At 30.5% G+C, this 9,001-nt stretch overlaps 1 non-coding gene across 1 annotated transcript; it reads left to right on the top strand.

The window, feature by feature from the left end:
- Positions 1-956: 956 nt before the first annotated feature.
- LOC139856326 (small nucleolar RNA R71) lies at positions 957-1,063 on the top strand. The gene has a single exon (XR_011761815.1). It is a non-coding gene; the product is annotated as a small nucleolar RNA R71 (small nucleolar RNA).
- Positions 1,064-9,001: the final 7,938 nt, after the last annotated feature.

The raw sequence follows: 9,001 nt of genomic DNA, 5'->3' as shown, positions 1-9,001 counted from the left end.
TAACTGTGTTATCTTCATTAACCTTTTCAACTATCGATTCTATTTCCTTATCTTGCTCAGGTTGTGGTGCCTGTGGAGTAGGAATAGAGTCATCAGAAATTATAGGCATTTCAGGTGGTTTAAGTGTAATACCACTTCTTGTGGTAATGGCTTTAGCTGTTTCATTCCGAGGGTTAGCATTTGTATCGCTAGGTAGACTATCCGGTTTTCTTTCACCTATCAACCTTGCTAGGTTGCTCACTTCTTGTTCCAGATTTTGAATAGAAGCTTGTTGATTTCTAAATGTTTGAGCATTTTGTTCATTGGTTTGTTTCTGAGCTGTGAAAAACTGCGTTTGAGATTCAACTAGCTTTGACATCATGTCTTCTAAATTTGGCTTTTTATCATAGGTTTGTGGTGGTTTATTTAGAAAAATAGGCCTTTGCTGGTTGTAAGTATTGTTAGATACTTGTTGATTGCGAGGACCTTGTTGGTTGTTGTATGGAACATTTTGGTTATAATTCTGATTTTGATTGTAATTTGGTCTTGGCGGTTGATAATTATTCTGATAATTATTTCCAGGCCTTTGGTTCATGTATGAAACATTCTCTCTTTGTTCCATTGTTTGTTCAATACTGAGACAATCTTTTGTTAAATGTGGTCCTCCACACTATTCACAACTAAAGCGTATTGCGTGAATATCTTTAGTCATCTTTACCATTCGTCTCTCAAAAGCATCTAACTTTGTGGAAATGGAATCAAAGTCATGGCTAGAATCGGCTCTAGCTGCTTTAGATGATCTAACGATGTCTTTTTCTTGGTGCCACTCATGTGAGTGGGAGACTGTGTTATCAATAATTTTGTAAGCTTCAGTTGCGGTTTTCTTCATAATGGAACCACCAGCTGCTATGTCGATGTCTTTTCGTGTAGTAATGTCGCATCCTTGGTAGAATATTTGTACTATTTGATAAGTGTCTAAACCATGTTGAGGACATCCTCTCAACAACTTTCCAAATCTTGTCCACGCTTCATATAGAGTTTCATTTGACTTTTGTGTGAACGTAACAATTTCTCCTTGAAGTCTCACGGCTTTAGATGCCGGAAAGAATTGTTTAAGAAAATTTTCAACTAAGACATCCCATGTATCAATCGCTCCTTCAGGTAACGATTCTAACAAATCTTTGGCTTCTCCCTTTAAAGTCCAGGGAAATAACATGAGATAGATCTGTTCATCTTTAACTTCTTTGATTTTGAATAGAGTACAGATCCTATTAAAAGTACGAAGATGTTCGTTTGGATCTTCCTTCGGCGTACCACTAAATTGGCATTGATTAGTTACCATGTGTAGGATTTGTCCTTTGATTTCATAATCTGGCGCATTAATGTCTGGTTGAGTAATTGCTTGACCTTGGCCAGTGCGTTTAGCTTTCATTCGATCTTCCATACTTAGAGGTTCCAGATTTTCCATGATTGAATTTGTTGAATCTGAATCACTAGAGGATTCTAATTTAATTGTTTCTTCCTCGACAATCTCTGGTTGTATGATTTGTGGTTCAGGAGGAATGATTAGTGGTTCAGGATCTCTGAATTGTCCCTGAATATCCTCCAGGTTCTCAATTGTGAGGTCAGGTTCAAAAAATGGATTATCGGAAATTTAAATTGGAGTACTTGGTTGGCTAGATGACGATTCTAAAGAAAAATCAACGGCGACAATATTGGCTAGATGTCTTGATCTAGTTACAGGTGGTGAACGTATGAAAGGTGGTGAACGTTTTGCTCGGTGCATTCACTGAATATCCTATTAGTTATAAAGATAAAAATTATATAAGTTATCAAATTAATCAACTTTTCTGCTTTTGCCCATGTTTCGAATAGCCAAGAGATGCAGTAGGGAGCCAGGATCCTTTAAGTTGAAAAATCCACAACTCAGCCACTAACAAATCCAACTATTACTACGAAGCAGAAAATTTTGGATGTCTATCAATTTAACCGCTTAAAATAATTTTTCGTCGAAATTTAAAGAAAATAAAGAAAATTCTATGTCCTAAAAACTAGAGCGTCGAGAAATAAGAGGAAGAAAAAGAGTGCGTAATAAACATCGAAAAATAAAAGGTCGAAAAATAAACAGTCGAAAAAAATAATAAACGTTGAAAGGAAAGCGTCGAAACTTAAAAGTATAAAAACTAAATATTAAAACTTACGTCTAAAGGTATTAAAGCTTAAAAGGAATTCTATATCTAAAACGGCAATAACTTAATTAGGCACTAAAATCTATTAAATATTAAAGCGATAAGTGACGTCGTAAAATTGTAAAGCGTCTAAATCTTAATCTAAAGAAAAATCACTTAAGGGATTTTACGGCAAAGCCTAAGAATCTAGAAATATAAAATAACTACGGCAAAATACTATGTTTAAAACTAATTACGAACGAAAAATTATAAAAGTTACGAATTAAACGATTAAAAAGAAAAATACAAAATACAAAAATAAACTAAGTTGATAAAAATACAATTTTACAAAAATATTATTTTTGTATTATTATTTTATAAAAGTATTATTTTATATAGTTAATAAGAATATTAAAACTTAATAATACTAATTATAAATTAAAACTAAAATTTAAAAACCAATTAATTACCTAAACCCTAATTAGGGTTAACAATAATAATAATAATAATAATTAAACACTAACCCTAATCGTAGCAGACGAGGATTCAGACGTGTCAGATCAATCCATGCGGTCGCATGGGTTTATACCTTCACTCTCATGCGATCGCATGGAGTGCAAGTTTAGATCAGATGCAGGTCACAATTCGACAGGTTCAGTGTTTGTTTATTTATTTATTTATTTTTTTACTTTTTACTTTGATTTTTTTTACCAAATTAATATAAGTTATATGTATAAACTTATATTTTTAAGAACTAAAAACAAATACTTTTATACTTTATATAAAAATATATTTTCTTTTTATTTAAACATTTAAATAGATAGAAATATATTATTTTTTTATATTTTTTTGTTTTTATGTTTAAAACTTCTTATATTTTTACAAAAATAGATTAAAAACTAAATATATTTTTTATAACGTTTCGCTTTCGGCATTGTTGAGTTCCCCGGTAGCGGCGCCAAAAATACTTGATGTGTGTGAGGTGTAGTACGAAATAGATTATATTTTACTACTAAATACTATTAAATACGATACAATTTTACACAAGTTATTTATTTATTTATTGAATGGGATATACCTAAACCTTGCTACAACACTTATAGGCAGTGTACCTAATCGTAGAGTAGTGTAGTTTTTAGTAAGTCCGGTTCGTTCCACAGGGAGTCAGCTAAGTTTAACACTATATTTATTTTAAACTATATTTGTAACTATATATATATATATATATATATATATATATATATGTATATATATATATATGTATATATGTATATATATATATATATAAGTAATATTATTATTATTATAAAAGGGGTTTTTTTACCGTTTAGTGACCGGTTCGTCAATTTTATGTCTTAAGTCACAATTAAAACCTAATGTAAAATATTAAATATAAATATTAATTTAAAGCGTAAAGTAAATGACGATAAATAAAAGTGCAATAATTAAAAGTGCAATAAAATAAAAGTACGATAAATAAAATGACGATAAATAGAAGTGCGATGAGATATAAATTAAAGGAATTATGCTTATTTAAACTTCCGTAATCATGATGTTCGACGTGTTGATTTTAGTTTATTACCGAGGGTTAATTGTCCTTTGTCCTGGTTTATTTGATACGTCCATCTGGTTTTTGTCCATAATGGTCCATCAGTCATAAATATAAAGTGCGAGTGTCCTCGTCAAATTAACTTTGTACCCAAAGTCAAATATTCCAACTAATTGGGGACTTGAACTGTAACAAGGTCTTAATACTTTGTTTAATAATTACACCAGGATATTGACAGCGTGTAACCCAAGGTTTTAATACTTTGTTAACAATTACGCCAAGTGTCCTTGTACGTAATCCACCCCTATTTTAATGAGTCCATTGACTATTAATCCATTCCCATGTCTGGTTAAATGAACGATTATTAGTATTTATAAATATCCCGCCCATCATGTTCGATCGAGTGTATGTGATTATTTATAGATACGTCAAATTGTAAATCTCTATATTAAATTAACGAACTATCATTCAGTTAAACAAATATAAAGCCCATTAATAGCTCATAGTCCAATTTCCACAAGTGTCGTTCTTTCGTCCAAACCCCAATTATGGTCCAAAACCCAATAACCCTGTCTTAATATTTAGTCCAACATCACGATTACTTTGGCTTAAATAAGCATAATAATAACTTAGCTACGAGACATTAATTTAAAAAGGTTGAACATAACTTATAATGAGTATTAATCGCGTAGTGTTACACGGACAGAATTTCGACTTACAAACTTAAAACATTCGCCACTATAACCTTATTATTATTAACTTAATATTAAAATTATAATTATAAAGTAAATATAAATTTAATTGAGAGAGAGTAAGAGATCAGTGAATGAAGGTGTATCAAACTCGTCCGAAAAATGCTGAATTTATAGACTTGGCCTGAAATCTCTTCCCATGCGATCGCATGGATTTATAACTAACAGGCCATGCGATCGCATGGCCTTCTGGGACAGCTCACTTTGCTTTGTTTTTTTGTTTGCCGACACATTTAAATAATATAATATAATATATATAATTTTATATATATTAAATTATATTCATGTGCATAGTTGACTTGTAATTTTAGGCCCGTTGCATCGCGCGTTGATAGTTGGTTCAGGTCCCAGTTCCGATTTTTTGAACGTCCTTTCGTATGATTTAATATCTTGTACTTTGCATTTCACGGCTTGTACTCTTGTAATTTCTAGACGTTTCTCATCAATAATTTGAACCACTTGGATTGTACTTTGTACTTTTTAGCTTTTTGGTCATTTGCATCTTCAAATCATCGAATCTATCTTTTGTCTTCACCTTTTATTATTTAAACGAATATCACTTGTAAATAGAACAATTGCAACTAAAAGCTTGTCTTTCTTGAAGGATAATGCTATGAAATATATGTTTGTTTTTAGCATTTTCAGGATATAATACCTATGTACGGTTAATCATTTATCCGTTAAAGAAGAGGTGCCCATTTAGGTTGTGATTAGAGTAGGCAATATAGAGTTCAGTGAACACTGGCTTGCTCAAAAGCATGATTCGCATCAGAAGCAATGTTCTTGAGATGCTGTAAGATGATCCGGGGTTGAGTAAGTGATTGCAAAGGAGAGACCTCTAATCGAATTAGCAGTACCTTAGAATACCTAAGATTACACATCTGTTAATGTTAAGGCATAACTTAGTATTAAGCGGTGGAATATTACTGTAGTTAGACCAACTAGGATTAAGAAAAGCTGAGACTTTCCTTTAGGGATATACCACTTTATTAATGTACCTAGGATTCTCTCCATAAGGTCGTTTAAACCTTCTAAGGTTAAAGTTGGGAGTAGGGATATCCGTCTTAGCCAGAATCTTTAAAGCGTAAACTCTTAGTGACAAATCAATTAGGTTCATAGCCTAGTTGATTAAGGTTTAGTGTTTATTCTAGAAAGTTAAACTCTTGTAATAGTTCCCCATCAGTATTCTATTATTCATACCTATCCCTTTTTAACTTTTTATTCTATGTTACCTTTAGTTAATCTTGATATATCACCACTTGTCATTACTTGTGTCTATTTCGTAAAGCATTTATTAAAGTAGCGCATGTATTCTCAGTCCCAAAAATATATATTGCAAAAGCATTTAAAAGGGAGCAAATGAAACTCACTATACGATATTTTGTAGTAAAAATATGCATACGACGGAACTGAACAATGCAAAGTTGGCCTCGGATTCACGAACCTATATCATATATATATATATTAACACATATCATCGTAATCGAACAAGTTTAAATATCATTATTAATTGTTATTTCAGTAACTTGTATGTTTCATTGGTAACTATATTTGCTATATTTAGTTTATATACTTTAGATAAATAACTAGTATTTATTATGAAAATATTAATGTTGTTATGAGATATGTTTTAAATATATTCTTATATAGCTATTTGGTAAATTAATATCAATAATAGTAAATAAAAGTTTGTATCTTTTTATGATAATAATAATAATACTAAAAGTAATTAGATTTAGTAATGATACTGCTATTAATAGTTTTGATAATAATACTAATAATAAAAGTAATGTTAGTAATAATAATAATTATTAATAAAAAGATAATAATGATAAGATAAAAATGTTAGTTTTCATAAAAATAATATTTTAAATAATAATGGTACTTTTAATATAAAAAATATGATGATTCTAATAGAAATTTTAATAGTCATATTAATAATAATACTATATATTTTAATAATAATAATAATGATAATAATATTAATTATACTAATAATTTTATTTCTAATATTGATAATAATAATAAATACTTAATAACCATCAATAATAAATAATAATAATAATAATAACAATACAAATTAATAATGACATAATAGTAATAATAAAAGTATTAGTAATAACTACCTCAAAGGAGTAGCCCTTTAAGAAAATGCCCAAGTTCGGGTTTTAACCCGTGACGTCCCGCTAACATCGTTAAACATTACACTATGTGTTTCAATTCTGAAATAACACCCAACACTCCTAACCATGGTTCTGCTTAATCATTTATGTTTCAATATGTTCATTTATTTCTTTTAACCTTAAACGTCTATCGTCTTCTTAATACACACCCATTTACATCTTTATCATCAACCTTAAATCATCATCATATTCATATCACTATCATCAGCATACTATAAATCATGCGTGAATCAATCATACATCACTTTCATTGTCATTTAACATCATCTATATCACTCATTATCTCATCATCATAATCATAATCATAATCATAATTGTAATCACAATTATAGTCATAAACATATTGAAATTTTCATTCGGTCCAACACACCCATACTCTCGGCCCAATAGTAAAACAAACACAGCCCAACCTTATTATTTCATCATCCCAGTTTATAAGGACTTAATCTCGGCCCATCAGAAATTTGATTCTCGGCCCAATAACTAAACGAGTTTAAGGCCCAATTCAAAATCCATATTAGTTTAACACATATACGAATTGTTATTATTTTATCTCTCTTATTCACCATCTAGTCCTCAATATCATCATCTCATCTCATGTAATATTTGTGTGTTTGTGTTGACATCGATTGAGAACCCGAAACAGTAACAATGGGTTTTGTAAGTTTTTAGCCCAAGTTGCCTCAAAAACCATGTAGAAATTTGTGACCCACTTCATTAAACAAGTAAGTCTATAGTCCAATACCTTATAATATCACGGCCCACGTCCAATTTGATTTAAGTTATTTATGTGACTCGTGAATTTTAAAACAACTGGAATGTTGGTGTTGACAGAACTAGAATCCTAGGCATGCTTGTAACCTTTTTCTTTTCGAATCATTTCATCACCTTGATCATACGTAACCATCATACATTGTAATTAATGATCTCATTCATCCCCAATCATTTCTAATATTATCTTCTTTATTATCGTCACTATCATAATTTCTTTATGATAATCATTAACCATTTATCTTTATCATCATATTACTCCATTATTAATATAAAGTGGGGACATTGGTTTTGGAATTGTTGGTAACTAAGGAAAAAATACAACACGCAATAATACCATATTATTGATTATAAGCAAGTGGGTTTTCTATATTGAAATTGTTGACTAAAGAGACACAAGTGGGGTATTTTATGTTTGTAATTGTCGTTCAAAAGAGCAAGTGCTCAGGTGTAGCGGTATGAATTCGAAAACAGAAATGAAATAGGAAACTGTAGGTTTAGGCTATGAATGGTGGTTATTTAACAAGAATAAGAAACATAAGATAGTGGTGATGGTTGTCGATGATGAAGTTGTGGAGGTGATTTTCATCGAACAACAATAGTCAAAGGTTATGTGGGTTATGGAAACAACATCAGTAAAACATAATGATCTGGGTAATGATTTGAATAGAACTATAATAAGAAATTAACACAAGTATTGTGGATTTTGTAATGACAACCAAACACACGAGCAGTGATCGAAGTGATTGCTTACTTGCTTTTAGGTTGATGATGGAACCGGTTCTGGTAAAGGTGTTCACGACAGTAACAATTCAAGTGGGTTTGATGAGGTGATGGAAGGAGGTGAAGGTTGGTGATAAGTAGTTCACGATGGTCTTGGGATGATGATTGTTTAAAATGGTGATTAGGGTCTCGGTTCTAGGCTTGGTGGGTTTAGATGGTACGATGATGTTTGGTTGAAGTATAAACGGGAGGAAAAATAGTAATACACCGGAGCATGTATGGATATCGAGCTATTGATGGTTGTCCATGGTAGTTATTCAAGAAGATGGTTGCGGTTGTGGAGATTGAAGCCCAATTATACTTATAGAGAAGAAAGATGTTGGATGGTTGAAATCCATATTCCTCTGAACGTATATGTATATATATCTTAGAAGTGGTGAATCGATTATGAATTATTAATATTAATAAAGTAACCTAAATGTATGAGAAAAGATAGAGTAAGATTGATTGATACATTCCAATGCACGAGTTATTTTAACAAAAGCAAAATGATTGTGATATGAAACAGATTTACATTCCAACAAGCACAATATTGATTTTAATATAATTTAGGATTTGAACGTGTTAAATTGTTAGCCGTCGTCTACTATTTTGTTCACGGATTGAAATTCGAGCTCCGTTGATAATGAATAAAAGTACACATAAAAATCCCAAATTTTTATATTAAACATCTTTATTTATTCTAATCATTATTTTATAAAAACGGTCATTAATTGTTTAAAACTATAAAATAAAAATTAAATAAACTGTCCGCGCTCGATCCCAGGTAAAATATAAAAAGTATTAAAATTAAATAATTAGATCCTAAATACATTT

The sequence above is a fragment of the Rutidosis leptorrhynchoides genome, chromosome 6, assembly GCF_046630445.1.
Source record: "Rutidosis leptorrhynchoides isolate AG116_Rl617_1_P2 chromosome 6, CSIRO_AGI_Rlap_v1, whole genome shotgun sequence".
Taxonomy (NCBI): Eukaryota; Viridiplantae; Streptophyta; class Magnoliopsida; order Asterales; family Asteraceae; genus Rutidosis; species Rutidosis leptorrhynchoides.
Note: the sequence above shows the minus strand (reverse complement) of the source record. Positions and strands in the feature narration are given on the sequence as shown.